The sequence below is a fragment of the Podarcis tiliguerta genome (genome assembly GCF_965153285.1).
Source record: "Podarcis tiliguerta genome assembly, chromosome: 3".
In the NCBI taxonomy this organism is placed as follows: domain Eukaryota; kingdom Metazoa; phylum Chordata; class Lepidosauria; order Squamata; family Lacertidae; genus Podarcis; species Podarcis tiliguerta.
Window position 1 is genome coordinate 51,352,540 of NC_139536.1, and position 16,209 is coordinate 51,368,748.

Sequence of the window (16,209 nt, forward strand, 5' to 3'; positions counted from 1 at the left end):
CAGTTGTGATGAATTGCTATGGGGAAGACAAAACCTGCCAATGCAGGAAAATTTCTTCTCGGTCCTTCAACAGCAACCAGTCAAAGACCATAGCAGCGCCCGCTAAACAGGAAGAAAAAGTTAACCTGCAAACAAGAAACATTAAACAAAGGGGGGGGAGGGTGAATCTCCAGAGCCGACTGCCTGGCTATTGTCGACTCCACCCCCTATTTATAAATAGGGCTGGCCCCACCTCCCAGCAAGAAACTTGATTACTGAGGCTGAGCATGAACCTCCAAAAATTAACACTGAGAGCCCCTGTTTGCCAGTCAGCTCCCTGGGAACTGTAGCACCACGCACGATCCCGCAAAGGGCACCCACAATGTAAAGTGTGAGTGCTCATTAATGAAAGCCTATCCTGAGTGGATCCAAATGTGATTCAAACTCCAAAACTAGTTGAGTACTCTTAGAATTAGCTCACACAGTACTGTGGACTAGATGTGGCCACAAATGTCCCTGGATGTACATTGATGGCTGGGGACACAGTATCTATGATTGCCCACAACATTTAAACAGGTTTGGGGAATTACGGTTAGTTCTAGAAGTGGTTGGATGACTCTCAAACGTGTTTTGATGCTGGCTAGTTTTAACCAACCACGGTTAGAAGGAAGTGTTTTATTAATTGAGTGGGGGAAATCAGATGCAGTTTAAAGCAAATTTTCATTCTAAAAAGATACATACTGCAGAATTTTATTGTACGTAACTATCTCATGAAAATCTTGGCTGTGCTGGGTATAGATTCTCAGCTGAATAGAAAATTTCTGCGTGGCTTATCTCTATTGAGCAGTGATGAGGCACTCACGAAAGCTGGCTTGAATTTATCAGCTTTCACATAGGATAGAGGTCCTCTGATCAAGCAAAGTAATTTATGGTAGTCCGTTACTGCCTGGAAAACAACATTCTCACGTTTGATGCCCACGTTTTGTTACTTTGTTGGTACCAAACCAGGAAATTACAGATATCTTGTGAGATTACAGCACCATGCTGTACATCTCAAGCTAAGAATCCACAATATAAACATTTTGAGACCAAAATACTTAAATCTGTCATTTGCACTGCAGCTTCTACATAAGGCAACTAGCAATTTTGGAGAAATTCCTTGTAGAGCACACTCTGTTTTTATACAATTTGCACCATATGACTCTGGCTGCTGATTTTTCCTGTCATTGGTCTTTCTATTTTCTGCCTGGCCTACTCATTTCACTCCATTTGACAAACCATTCACATCAGCTGCCAAGGGGGCAAAGGGAATTGTAAGCATTTGTCAATGAAAGGAAGAGGGGATTCTGTAGAGAACAAATAAAAATTACCCAGTAGGCATTAGTGCCTCAGCCTTTAACAAGGGTATTCTTTTTTCAGGTTCCCAAAGGATCATTTGAAGCTGCTGGCAAGCTTACATATCTTCACAGAAATGTCTAATTAGTCTCATTTAAAATAAATCCTTGATGTTGTACAATTCACATTGTACAGTGGTAATCCTTTTCTTAATTCAGATTGTACGATATGATATCAGGAACATTAAGTCTATAGGAAGTGCCTTTCATTGGTCAGTGAATGTACATAGTCTAGATAGAAATCTCATATCGCAAAGCACCATCAGATGTCCCTCATTTACAAATGAAAGATATTGAAGTGCTTATCAGCAGCAAAATACTGATAGAAAACCCATGGGAGGCAAGTGGTTTTTTAAAGAGAGCTCCTAATCTAATCTGGCTAACATTTACATTAGGGACAAAGGAAGTTTGACCCTAAGGGAAATGTAGTTTGTTTGTTATTTTGGTCCTCCTTGATGCTGGGATGCTGGAGTAACTCATTTAAGTACTAGTGATACTTTTGACAATAGCTCTAGTCATCGTTTTATTGTGCATATATGTGTGTGTGGCAGGAAAGACAAATAAAACAATATAAAATTTGGATTTATTTTTTTAAAACTTCTGTTTAGTATCCAATCCTCTTACAGACTTTGGATGTTTCCATGCATCATGTGTGCTGAGGGGCCACATTGGTTTCCTGATGTTCCTTGAATGGGGGATAATGGCTGGAGATCTCTCTTTCCTGCTTTTGGAAAGTTTAAGTGGAAGAGACCGATAAACAGTGTTGTTGCAGTTTTATAGTTTGAATTGTCTCGTGATTTCCATTGGGTTTTCTGTGGCTAGACGGTAGTAAACAGTGGGTCTTCCCAGGAAAAGCAGCGAGACAAAAGAAAATCGTCTTGGACCTGAGCCAGAAATCACAAGACAAATGGAAGGAAACATGGGACACATGGAGATGTGGATGAGCACTTAGTCAAATAGAGAGGTGGGTATTTTTGAACTGGAGTTCACTGGGCTACGAAGCATCCAGTGTGAGGTTGTGGGGGGTCCAGAAAATTTCTGTCTTTAGGATCTGCAGCTTTGCTATTTGCTGTGGGAGTCTATTATTCCATTATTCCATGTTTCCTTTTTAACAGCTGAATTTCTTCTGCCTTAGTGAAGCCTACATCCAAGGCCTTGGAGGCTTACGTTAGCAGTATCTTCTAGTTATTTTCCAAAGCCCAATATTTTTTGCTTGAAATCGGGAGACCTGCTCCTTGCTTATGCTGACTTCTCTCACTGTGAGCGTGTTGGTGTTTTCTGGGGCCTGGGTGCCATGTTGTCCATCTGCATTTGTATACAACCACTAGGTTCTTCCTCCCTATAGGAATAGGTTGTTAAAGCACTTTCTTCATCTCTTGAGAGGCCAGGTAGCATTTCTTAAGTAACCTACCTGTTGTTGATTCAGTGTGCAGATTATGGTATCCAATGGGGGTTTCTTCCCTCCGAGAGGCTGAAGAGCTCAGAAGATAGGCAGTCATTTTGTAGCATTGGTAGCCACACTCCCATTTTTTTATTATTTTAATTGCCTCTTGTATTTCCTTAAATATATTCTGTGGAAGTCTTATTTGACAGGTGTCTTGGAAACAGAAAGCTGAAGATGCTGTAGCAAAATCTTTAGCGTACTACCTGAGAAGCCTGGAGTGTTGAACTCACTTCACCTCTCTCATCCTCTTTTCTGTCTGCTTGCCCTGCTAATCTTCAACAGGTGTCATAACTGTTGACATCTAGACACCTGAGGCAAAATAACCTTCGTCACAACAAAAGGATCATTTGAAGTTATTGCATACAATTTCACACACAGAACTTTCAAGCAATAGCGTTTCATCTTTTTCTCTCTTTTTTTGCTGAGAAATTCAACCCCGTGCTTCATTTTTAAGGGTTAGAATGTAGGTAACATTTTAAATGGTCTCCAAAAGAACCTTCCTTACACTCTTGAGAAAATGTATTTATTTTAAGTCTTTTTATCCAGCCCTTTCAAGGCTCCTAAAGTTTCCTGATTTCAAAGTTAAATTCAAAGAATATTAAAGTCAGCTTCATGATAATGACAATAAATATAGCCCTAAAGGCAAGGAAATTGGCAAGGATTACTTTAGAGCAGGCATGTCCAAAGTCCGTTTTGGGGGCCTAATCTGCCCCCCTGGCCTGTTTTATCTGGCCCCTGCAGCAGTTTATTTCTTGGGGGGAAATCCTATAAAAAAGCTCAACAACTTTGGTCGGCTCTCACGCATGTTCACTTCATCAAATCTGGCCCCCTTTGAAAAAAGTTTGGGCACCCCTGCTTTAGAACCTACTGATGCAGTCGGTCTCTGTTACTCTTACAGCTCACCAACTCTCTGCTTGCTGCCATTGACTGTGATGGCCACAGCCTGCGATGGCACGGAGGCCTACATTCCACACAGCTATGGGTTGATTCTGTACTTTGAGATCCGTGGGCAAGATTTACTAAATTAACAGGAAATATAACATTTTAACATGTTACATTTCTACACCATGTTTGTTCAGAACATACTGATGGGTAAAACACATTCCCCACTTCTTAATTGTGCTCTGTTAAACCAAAATATTTTGTGTGTGTGTGTGTGTATGCGTGTGTGTATGTGTGTGTGTGTGTGTGAGAGAGAGAGAGAGTGAAAGCAGAATATATCTTCTCCCCAGTCCAGTTATGAGCCAGATCAGATTCCATCATACCCAGTGACAGTACAGGAAGCCAAAAAAGTTCTGCTTCCTCTGTCATTCTCTTCTCTTCCACTCACTCACCTGTTTGCCTCCACCTGGGAATCCATGGCTTACCATCAAAGCAGCGCCAAGTGCCAGGTACTGGGAAGAAGAGAGAAGGGAAGACTTCCCTATCTTGCTTGGTTCTGTCTCTGGAGCAGCAGCAAGATAAGCAGAACGTGAGGTTCATAAGTGAAGGATCTGAAGGCAATCCGCTGTCTAGGAGTGAGGAGGTAACTGAGGGGTCATAATGCTCACTTCATACTTGATTATGAGCCACTCAGCTTTTGGGTCAATCATAACGGAGGTTTGTATTTTGAGCCAAAGAAATACTAGTGCCAGTCTTGGAATCTAACTGGAAAGGGAGACTTCTGTTGGTGCTTGTAAGGCAAGTTGGCTATATAGAAGCAGATATTAGAATATTGTGTCTGGATAGATTTAAGGAAAATCCATACTTGGTTTCACCCTCACCTTTTTTTGTACAAGAAATGCAGTGAATTGATATATAATAGCATTTTAACACAAATCAACATGAAGGAGTGGCTGTCACACAGGAGCTCTTAAGACAAGTTAAGAGTTGTGGCAGGCTCATAATACTACAGTGTTTCAAGGGATTCACATGTTGTTACTAAAGTGAAGACTGATGATGTTCCAGGAGCTGGTGGCTAGAAGCAGCTTCTCTGACCTAAGTGCATGCTGTGTCTGATAGCATCTTGCGGAGAGCATCTTTGGGCTATTTTAGTCTTGCTGAGATGACTTCCAAACTTAACATTAATCTTCAAGCTAACAGCCAAAATACATCTTTATCAAGTTCATATGACCAAATTTCATTTTTAGCTGCCATTTTAAAAAGCCATTTTAAAAATAATTTCCTACATGAGATAATTGAACAATGTCATCAGACTTGTTCATATGTGACCCCAATGCCTAAGTTGTCTTTCCGGTTGAGTGCAGTACTGAATCTTGGGCTTATGAACCATCCTCCACTGTGGTGAGAACTCAGAGATGCAGCACACATATGATTGGTCACAATTCTCAAAGCATTTTGTCCACATCCCTGGGCAATGTCACCTGAAACTGATCCAAGGAATATAGCCCAGTGTCAGTGCTGTACTAAAACCAATTGCCTACAAACACTTACAGTATATTTGTATGTATTTTTGGAAACATGTCATGGCAAGTGACCAAATTATCTGCTTGCCCCAGTTCTCCATGCTCTAGTAGACTGGGCTCTTCTCTGCGTGCTGTAGTTCGGCATTAAATGTGTGTTGATGTGTCTAGATAGTCTACTTCCAACTTCCCTTATAGAGAAATCGCAAGAATTTACACTCTGTTTACTATGAGCATCAGTGATGTTCCCTCCCTCATATCTTTAGTGCCAAATCACAGCTCTTATATTCTGGTTTGTTGCTTGCAGCCAGATTCTTTTCTTCTTCTTCTACAGTCTGAGTAAGATGAATTATCCTATTAAATTGTGTTTTTACAGAAGTGAAGTTGCTTTATTGTTTGTCAGAGATCATGCTAGTAATTAACTTCAAACAACAAGAAATGTCAGTGGTCCCAGTGGGAACTCTTCAAAGTATGTTTTTCAAGATGTGGTGATAATTGTCTATCCTTCATGTACTAGTTCTTAAAGGATCTACCAAAGTTAGGGTGGAAAACCTTGCCTGCTAATAGAATGCTGGATCTGATTTGATAAATTCTACAGCAATTAAATTGGTTCTAATAGCATGCCAGCGTATTAATGCTATATAAAAATAGTTGTATAGTTGTATAGACAGACAAAATCCTGTCTTCCTTAATGCAACATGTTATCTGACGGGCATTGTCTATTGGGTATAAGAAATAGTGACCTTCAGCAATTTTGTACTAATGTATTGGTTTTAAGCATAGTATTATAGTGGTATAAAAATAATAACTATATTGTGGGTTAGAACCAAAATTGTCCCACGTGTCAACAGAAGGAATATTGTGATTATGAGAGCCTTTGATCCAGGAGATGCTCTTGAGGAAGGGGAGCAGAAGGGGCCCTCCCTTCTGGAGACCCCATACAATTTCTTGCTGTTCTGGGGGATCCCCTAACCATCCAGAGCAGGTTTTCAGGGGCACAGAAGGCTAGAAGTTGGAGAGGAGATTGGCAAAAATGGCATCCATTTCCATTGGCAAGAGCTTATGTGGGATTCCAATGGCTGGAGAAGTCTGTGCCTGAATGGCTCTCTTTATCATCAGAAACAGACTTCCCCAGAATGTTGACCATCTCTAGAGTGAAAAAGCTAGTTTGGTCCTCATTCTCACTACAGTATTGATCTGACCCTGATAAAGTTGCTATTTCTGGCATGAACCCATATGCTTTAGAAACTATACCAACTATAGCTGTGCAGTGGACTCATTTCACATAAGCCACTTTGCAGTTGTAAATCAGAAATAATTAAACTAGATTTGAACCCATGACCAAGTTGTGACAAGCTCCATTATCGATTCCACCATCCAGTTAGATTCCATCTGTGAAATATACGGGGCGGGGGGGGGAGCTTTGAGATATCAATCACTTTCCTTCTCAAATAAGCGGGTAAAACATTTTTTCAGAACTTTTTTTTTTAAAAATCTTGATGAATAAAGGCTTTGATATATTTGTGATAGCGATCTTCCACTATTTAACCCTGAGGGAAGATTTTCTGAGCTTTTTCTTGACTTGGTTAAATTCAAAACATAAAACAAACAAAATCTCAACAGCAGCCCTGTTACAAAGGCACCCAGTTCTCTACTTCACAGATGGATATTGCTGGTTTATCATGGAAACTCTAAAATAAAGATGATTGATTATGATGGCACACAAAGTGTATGAAAGCACCTTGCCAGCTTTAATGATCATTAACATATAATCTGAAAAAATGATGCTGTGCATCTGTATACCTTTAGCTGTTTAATGAAATCTGAGGTGGATGGTCTGTGGGGTTTTCATCTGATAAATATAATATGCTCCCCAGTCTCTCATGGAAATCATAAAATTGGTGCATTTTTAGATTTGTTGTGTTCTCACAGCCAACATTTTGGTTGCAGGATCAGAATTCAGATGCCACTTACACTTGGGACTGAACCCATTGTGAGATACTTATATTTTTAAAGACCCTCACCATCATGTAACAATATGTGGTCATTTTCGAAACCAGCCAAATGGGAGAATGCAGGTCTGTATAGAAACAGACCAATGTCCCAGAAATATATGCAAATTTTAAGCAAACCCCATTGATTACTGAAAGTTGAAATAAAATCACCTATGAATAACATAGATTTTTCTTTGTAAGACGGTGCTGGTAGATCTGCTTGAAGACTTGTATTTTTCCCTCTGTCTTGTTGTAGAATTGTGTTGAACCATGGGTGAACTGTTCAAGAAGCTTTGCTAATGCCATCTTGGTGGTGAAGATAACCCCACAATTAATTGGCAGCGGTTGTAGCAATGAGCTCATATATGCTTATATTCACTTGGCTTGCTTTGATGTTATCCTTATCTGTAGGTTTGGGGTGCTGGGCTCTGAGCCCAGAACAGGAAAGTATCTGTAAGACTTAGGTATTTGCCACCTATGCCCTTATCTAGGCAGGTGAAGCGATGGAAAGTCCCAGGCAACATGACATATGCTGTTTTGTGTATAAAGAATGTATACACATTTGCTTGGTTGCGGTTAAGCCATCTCCTTGCTCTGGTGTCCGTTCCACATGTGCAAAAGGCTATGGGATCTGGCAGAAGTCTACAGCTTTCTTAATAAAGCTCTAGAATGGATCACTCTGGCATCTTTAGCATCCTTCTTGGGCATACCTTTGGGTCTATGGTTCAGGACAAGAATACTTTTAAATAGTACCTTGAAACTCTTTCATACCTTGTTATAGTGCTACAGGAACCACAAAGTTGATGCCCACATATCATATACCCAGATGCACTTGCCTTGCAGACAGCCTCTATTCCAGATATTCTTTGCATGTAAGCTCTTGCTGAAATCAGTTATCAGTTTGGATCAGAGATGTGGGGCAGCTGCCACACCTGTGATCCAATGCATACATGAACTCTAGTTCTAGTGTTATTCAGTGCTTCTAGCAGGGATGGGTAGTGGCAAAGAATTCTGACCATTTCCATTCATTCCCGTTCCATCTTTCAAAGTCATGCCCAGCTATTGGCACATGACACTCCCGAACAACAAAATATTAATTAACAATTCCATCGACTCTACATGCAAACTATAAGTAGCAAAGGAGCTTTCAGAAGTCAATTCCCAACTGGATAAAATACTTGTTTACAGCAAACTGAACTCTGAAACTAAAAATCCTTGTCTATGTTAGTGATATGCAAGATCCAAAATTGCTTCATTCCGTTATGCTGGGGACAAAATGAGCTAGTGTCCAGTGTTTTCTTCTTTTCTTGTGGCTCATTTATCCTTTGCCTCAACAATGAACTGGGGGCAAAAATCTCTGCTCATGCGAAGTCTTACCATTTCAGGCCATTGGTCCATCTGGCCCAGTATTGTCAACTCTCATTAGTGGCAGCTCTCCAGGGTTTCAGGCAGGGTCTCTTCCAGCCCCTCGAGATGCCTGGATTGAACCATTGACCTTCTGCATGCAGAGCACTGAGCTATGTTCCTTCCCAAGCTGCATCCCTCGCCCCCACTTACTTTGTGGCATCATTTGAAGAAATCCAAACGCCCAGTCCATTAATTTATTTCAGATGTTTGTCAACAGTCGTGTCATAGCAGTTTACTTTCCAGCTGCTGTGATAAGGAAGTTCTTCCAGTTCAGTTCCAGTTATATTTATTGTTAACAGTGAATGTAGAGAGAAACAAATGGTGACTCCAATTCATATCCATTTGTTCCTCACTCACAGGGCTTTTCCCCCCAGTCAGAACTGACCAGAAATCAGTTCTGGCACCTCTCAGGTGAGCGCCATTGCCATTCTAAGAGAATGAGGGAGGTGTTCATGGTGAGTTACGGCACCTCTTTTTCTAGAAAAATAGCACTGCTCATTCACACCCATTTAGAGTGGCTGAAGGGTCTTATTTAATCTCTGATGGTGTCAGCAGGAAGTGAATTGGTGGCTGCTGGTGGTGGTAGACATTTCTCCCAGAATTCCAAAGAAGAAATAGCTGCTGCCGGTGGTGCCACTATTCCCCCTTTAGAATGTCTTCAAATGGTGCAATATCTCAGGCATCCTGTGTGGAACATGGCAGCTACCAGTGGGCTGCTCAGTGGGACAGCTCAGTTGCTGTCACAGCGTCAAAAAGTGAAAAACCAGTAACAAATGTGAGTAATGAAATGGAGTTGAAACAAGGTACTGAAATATATTACATTTGAACCAGTATATACTGAAAGTGATGAGGGTTTGGGGGGGGGGGTAATTAATTAACAAAAAATAAATTAAATAACAAATGGGAGGGATGTCTTGCACATTCCTCCTTTGAAATTAAGATGAAACTATCAAAGGTTGACAGACATCTATGGCAGAGGATAAACAATGTTCAGAGGTCCAATAATAATTCAAATCTCTCTTCTCAGAACTATGGAGTATTCAAATTTATTCTAAAGCCACTTGGGTTAAATCATGCTGCCACAGCCATGCATGCCTAATATTTGAGCACGGACCTTTTAGGACTGAGAGGCAGCACAGCACAGCTTACTTCTCCTACCTGCCAATGCCCAGGAGACTCCTATCGCTACATTGGTGTGGGGCTTTCTTGAGCACTGTCACAGCTATGCATATCTCTGGGACTGGCATATCAGAAAGTTGGCATATTTTCAAATAAATCATTTGTCAAATATTCCGGACAAACTCACAAATGCTTTGCAACATCGCTTCATATCAGGGACTCAGGGACTCAATCTTCCTTTAAAGCCACCCTTATGGCCCTTGTCTCATTTTGCTCAGGAAACAAGAAACTGAATCCCTTGTTTGTTTGGGTTATACTCTCAATGTGCTCTCTTGTTTCTCAAATACCAAAATACCCTCAATTCAACTGCGCTATAAAGAAGATCCCTCTTGTTTCTTCAGCCAAGAAGGTCTTCAGTGTGTAGAAAACTGGCACTATTAAGGCCACTTCTGGTATGTAACAAATAACTCTGCAATGACTGATAACTTTATCGGACAAGTTTCCCCACAAATAATATCCCTATTCCCCCCCCCCCCCAAAAAAAAGGTCAAAGCACATTATTGGATCCATGTGGCACTGAACGCCAAGGGGCTCCATATACATAGGGAAGGTCTGCATAATAATTGTATCTATGTATGACCTTGCCTTTGAATGCATGAAGTCCCAGGTTCAGCTCTGGGCATCTTAACTATGAAAAAAAAATGCCTTTCATGTGGCAAGCATAGGAGAAGCCCTTCAGAACCATATCTCTTTAGGGATGAGACTGGAGTAGGTGTTAGAGATCTAATATAAAGCAGGTTCTTGTACCCTTCATTGGAAGTCAGGAGCGTTTCAGCATTGCATCTCAGCAGCAGGTTGGACTAGGTGACTTCTGTGGTCAGAAGATCACTGCTGGAACATAGCAAAACACCATCTAGTTCAGCATGTTCTCATGGTGTCCAGCCAGATGCCTCCTGAACCAAATGTTACATGGCAACATTTTGTTACAGATCCAGATTAACATTGCATTAAGCAATTGTTCCATCAGCACAAGGACTTCTCTTTGCATGATGGAACAATATTCCCCTCCCCTCTCCTCACTCCCCCCAATATTGTTCTGAGGTTCACCCCAGTCCGCTAGAGCAGATTTGAGGATGGCACAGAGGGGAAATCCTGTTGAATGGGTGGTAATCTTTATGCTGGAGCAACTGTTTCCAAATACCGCCTATGATCATTATTATTATTCCATTTCCCAACAGTTGCGTTTCCTCATTTAGCTGTGGGGGGTACATGCAGACACTGGCTTCTGGGCCAACTATGTTGAGGTAACAGAAGTAAGCTTGTTCTATTTCATTGCATGATCACCCTAAGCCACAGGTAAGGTTGTATCCTCCAGTGAATGAAGGGGACGTTTGTCCCAGGTTCTGGCCCAGAAGAGTAAGGGTGCACAGCAAAAATCCTCAATGATTCTGCTGCTATAGGGAAACCGACTGGGGAAACGGCGGCAGTTGCGGATTTATTCCAGTCACCCACTTTTGTCCCTGTCGTGGGGGATTGGGCCTGTCAGCCATTCAGCTAGATAATCCTCATGTGGTATACTCAGTGTGTTTTGCTGTGCTTGTGTATATGTATACCTAATATACATATATAATATGGCTTGAAATTGTACCCTCTTATAGCTGAAATGTGCCGAAAGGGCCACTGCTCTCTAATAATTAACTGCATTGGTTTATTGAGCGTTTCTGGCTTTTCTTCGGGTTACTTTGCTCTCTGGCATCATCCAAGTTAATTAACAGACAAGCCTAATGTGTTCCCCCCTCCTTTTGTGCCTTGCCACTTAATTAGAGTTAAATGTGCAGTTTGTATTAGTCAGTTCACCTCGGCTTACCTAAGGTTTTTCCTTCTTATAAGTTTACTCTTCAGTTTTTACATTTTGTCGGGAGGTTCCTCTGTTCAGTGGTGTGTATTCTTTAAACAAATCCAGCAAACCAAGAGCAGCTAGGCAGCATCCTCGCAGCTGATGTGAAACTGTGAAGCATGATTTCATTTCATTGTAATTATGGATTGCCCCAGTTAGAGTCAGGGAGGAGGGTGGTGGAGAGAATACACACGCTAATTCCTCTGTATTTCTAGCACTCTCAGAATTGATCACTGTGTGACTAATAAGCAGCTACCTGTGACACAGTTCAGTGGGTCTTCTGCTGCTTAGCTCGGACAGCTTTTATACACAGTATCAGAACCATTGCTTCTCATAGTCGCCCTTAATCACTTCCTCCAAAGTGGAGAAAACTGTGGGAGATTTTCTTGAGCCCTCGCAGATTTGTTTTTCTTTTCTGCAAGCCAGAGAAGATTTAAAGTCTCATAGCTATTTTGTTTCTTCCGCATGACCAGATTTTCCAGGGGAAAGCATTTTCCCCCCTTCCCTGTGTAACAAATATAGTATGGCTAGAGTATTGGTCTAGGATTGAGAAGGTACAGGTTCAAATCCTCAGTCAGCCAAAAAGCTCTCTGGGTGACTTTGAGCCAGTCACTGCGTCTTAGCTTAACCTATCTCATAAGATTGCTGTGATGATAAAACTGGGGAAGGGAAGACATGTTGCTTTGATCTCCTTGGAGGCAAGGCAGGATAGAAACAAATAAATGTGTCATTAAAAAAGTCCGCCAACTTGGAAATGTAAAACTGAACTTGCCTACTGAGTTCTGATGTGACTTTGTGTCTGTGTCAAGTGCTAGGGCTTTGATGTGTACACAGGCTGTTGTTTCCATGTGCGTGTTTGGGCATGAGTGCTAGGTTGATGGCTGAGTTGGAATAAGAACCTTGGTCAAAGGTTGCTTTTAATCCCTTGCATTTAATCCTTTGTGACACATGGGCTCTTTCTCTTCTCTCCTTCCTGCTGTAGAAGCAATGTCATTTTTCTCATGATGTCAGAAGGCAATTCTTTAGCCTTTGGTCCCCTACTTGAATAATGAACCATATTCTCTTCTGCGCAGTCTTCTGATGCAAGGACAAGGGTGTTATTGTTCTCCGCTAGTGACTGAGGTGTTGTGCATGTGAATGAAGACATGCTGCTCTCAGATCATCTCCTTAGAAGGTTTGCAAGGTCCTAGGTTAAGTGGGAAACACTCTTGTTTTCTGAACACTTAATAAGTCTGGTGAGAGAAAACAAGGAGTCTGATTCAAAATGAGGTCTGGGGATTAGTCATACGTTATCCTCTAGCGAGGGACAAAACACATGTAATCAGGTTCCTCTTTACCTATTCTGGCCTCTAAAGGAAGGATAATCCATCGGAACCCAAAGGGTTGTAGCAAACCAAAGAACAAGAACATAAGAAGAGCCCTGCTGGATCAGGCCAGAGGTCTTATGTAGCTTAGCTTCCTGTTTTCTTAGTGGCCTATGGGAAATTCACAAGCACGACCTGAGTCCCTCCTGAGTGGTGGCTTTTTTGCCAGTGGATTCTGCAACATGTAATTGATTCAATAGTGGTGCATTAGTGACATATTTATACTGGACCATCCACACACCATTTGGCTTTATTAGTTGTTCTGCAATGCTTCCCCAATTTGGAGGGGAACTCTTGCACCACAGCACAACAAAGTGGGACCAAAAAAACATACTGGAACATTCACAGTGCAGAAAAGTCAGTCTATTCTTTGTTTTCAGAAACTAGTGCAAGTGGGACTTTATTCCATGTGTCTGATCAGTCAACGCTAAATGTGTGAATCCACTCTAAGAATGGCATTTGTTTGTTTACATGTTAAAATTTACCCTCAAGATCTACACATGCAACACGCTACAGAAGGTTGTGGTGAGATGAAACCTGTTTTGCCCATCATTCTGAAACTGCACAGAAAGCAGTCTTTTTACTTTACTGTCTAAATGCCAACAGGTGCAAACACACTCAGCAATGCCCACAAAGTCAATTTTTCATCCTTGCCACAAAGGACCAAGTTTTCTACTGAGAAGCCAACATTTTCAATTTTATATATGCTGCCTGTCTAAATCTATGGTCACTTGGATAGTTTTGTTTGGGGTGAGGTGCCAAGTAATTTAGACAGCGCATGTGTTCATATGGCACCGTTCCATTCCAACTCCATACTCAGAGACAGCCAAGAGATCATCTATGGGCATCAAGCACGGCTGCAGAAGGTAGGATTTGCAGCCAAGGAAGACATCCAAACAGCTGCTCATCCCTATGTTCTGTACCTTTGGTTAAGATGCTTTGTGATCATTAATCCATATTTTTTCAATGAATTAAATGTCAAAAATAAGGCACCGCTTCCATGGTCTCTCCATGAAATATTTTAGCCTTATCTGCTCTAGCTTGGTGCTTGTGAGAGTAAGAAGTAAGCAAATTCTTCCCTCAGCTGCCTTTAAGCTTTCAAAGAAATGAAGAGACAGAAGCCGTACTGTCTAGCATAAATGACAAGCAACATTCTGGCTGAAAGGATCCCTGCTGTTGTTTTATATCAAAAACAATTAGTAAGGAATACGAATGTGAAAACCAGACACTTGGCTTCAAGCAGCAAAGCTTCTTACAGCTTACAGCATTTTCAGAGGTTTTTAACCTTTTCTGGACAAGTGTCAGTCATGTTGGTACTTGGACAGATAAAACACCAAGGCAGTCAGATTATTGAATGGGACTGATCCAACTTGCTTTCAGCTTGAAACATAGATGGTCCCAGATTCAGTCCTCAGCATCTCCAGGTACGACTGGGAAAGATTCCCTGTCTGAAACCCTAGAGAGTTGCTGCCAGTCTCTATGGGCATTATCTAACTAGAAAGATTGTTGATCTGACTCTCTATAAGGCAGCTTCTTAAAAATGTCTTTCTTCCTATGCCACAAGAGCAGTTATGAGACAGAGCTTCAGTTGTTTTAAATCTGCCAGCAGAGACTACCATGGGCAGAGTAGAAGCATGTTAAAATTGGCCCTAGGGTCATGCCATATTTTTACCCATCATTTATTTTTTAAGATGAAAAGGTTTCACCCCCTGGGGGGGGGGGAGCCTTTTTCAGTTTCTCATGGCTGTTTATAGCCACTTCCACTGTCCTTCAACTGCTTTTAACATGCCATTTTCTCTCCCCCGCTGCCTGATCCAATCAGGAATCTCATGGGGCAATGATCTCACAGCGTTACTTAACTAGTCAGCTTTGGATACACAGCACTGTCACTCAAGGTGAAGAAAGCAGCATGTCAGGCTCCATCAGTCTCTGAGGGCAGGCTGCCCAAATGGGCCCACCACCCTCACAGGGAAGAATTGCCACTACTAGTCTAAACTTCCTACTGATGCTGTAAATTAAAAGAGGTTGAACAACGTTGTTTACAGTTCAGGATAGGCCATGGCAAGTTCAAATGAAGACCTCCAGCAGCCACATTTGAAAGCATGTTTGTTTGCAGGCTAACCCCTAGAATTGCATTCACCACCTCCGTAGTGCGGATTTCTTCCCGTAATTTAAATGAGAAAGTGACATAATCCAATCCTCTCATTTAATTTTGTAAGTCGGCAGAGTTTCCTATTCATGGTCTGTTCGGAAGATTTTTTCCCAGCTACAGGAGTGCCAGTGAGAAAACCAGTATACCCAAAAGTGAGAGAACATATCAAATTAAACACATAGCTCTTTTTGTTGTTTTTTTATGTTAAGGAAACAATTGGATGAATGCATAAGGGTGCCAGTGGGGAGTTTTGATTTAGCTCCTGGAGACAAATGATCAGAAGGCCCTTCAACAACATTTTGAAAAATTGAATAGCCCTTGGAGGACTATATTGGTGCAAAGCACAGTAAAGAGTGAATTGCAGCCTACTTTTGTAAACCACAGTTAGTCTCTTAAAGTTTGCAAAAACCTCCTGAGGTTCACTTGTTTGTAATCTCACAGCAGTAAGCTTGTACAACACATTTGTATGTCTGTCTTGGGAAAATTCCTCTGCTGAGTCAGTCTCACAAAGATGAAATCCTTGTGGTTCATTGATAGTATAAAAAACCTGAAATGTGTTTTGTTCTATGTATGAAGATGTTCCGTACACAGTTACCTTAAAGGTCAGTGTCTAAGTTGTTTCATTATGTGACTTGTACACCGAAGTACATATTGAAATGAATTTTATTCAAGAGCAGCATCCTTTCACTGCTTCCGATACCACCCCAAATAGCCATAAAGGGAATTTTCAAAGAAGCCAAGCTTCAGGTTTTTACATGTGACGACTGGCACAGGTGCTGTTTTATGTGAAAGCAAGTTTACTTGGGGCAGGGTGTGGGAATGTATTAAAACATGTAGCTTCAATTTGTGGTACAGACCCAGGAGATTCACATGCTCTATTTTAAACATTTGAATTGATTCTAGGTTGATATGGCTACTTGGGAGCTTTGGGTCATACATTCTGTTCAACTTGTATCTTAACCCAGAGGTGTCTGTTGACATCACAGAGAGACCCACTTTTTAGCAGTCAGAACAACCCTTCTCTGTAACAGCCACTTCTCATTTAAAACAGGACAAC

The 16,209-nt window shown here is 41.4% G+C and overlaps 1 protein-coding gene across 4 annotated transcripts in view; it reads left to right on the top strand.

The window, feature by feature from the left end:
• The window catches only part of PRKN (parkin RBR E3 ubiquitin protein ligase), a 582,309-nt gene that overhangs the window by 525,840 nt on the left and 40,260 nt on the right, over positions 1-16,209 (top strand). The gene's annotated exons all lie outside the window — the stretch shown is intronic.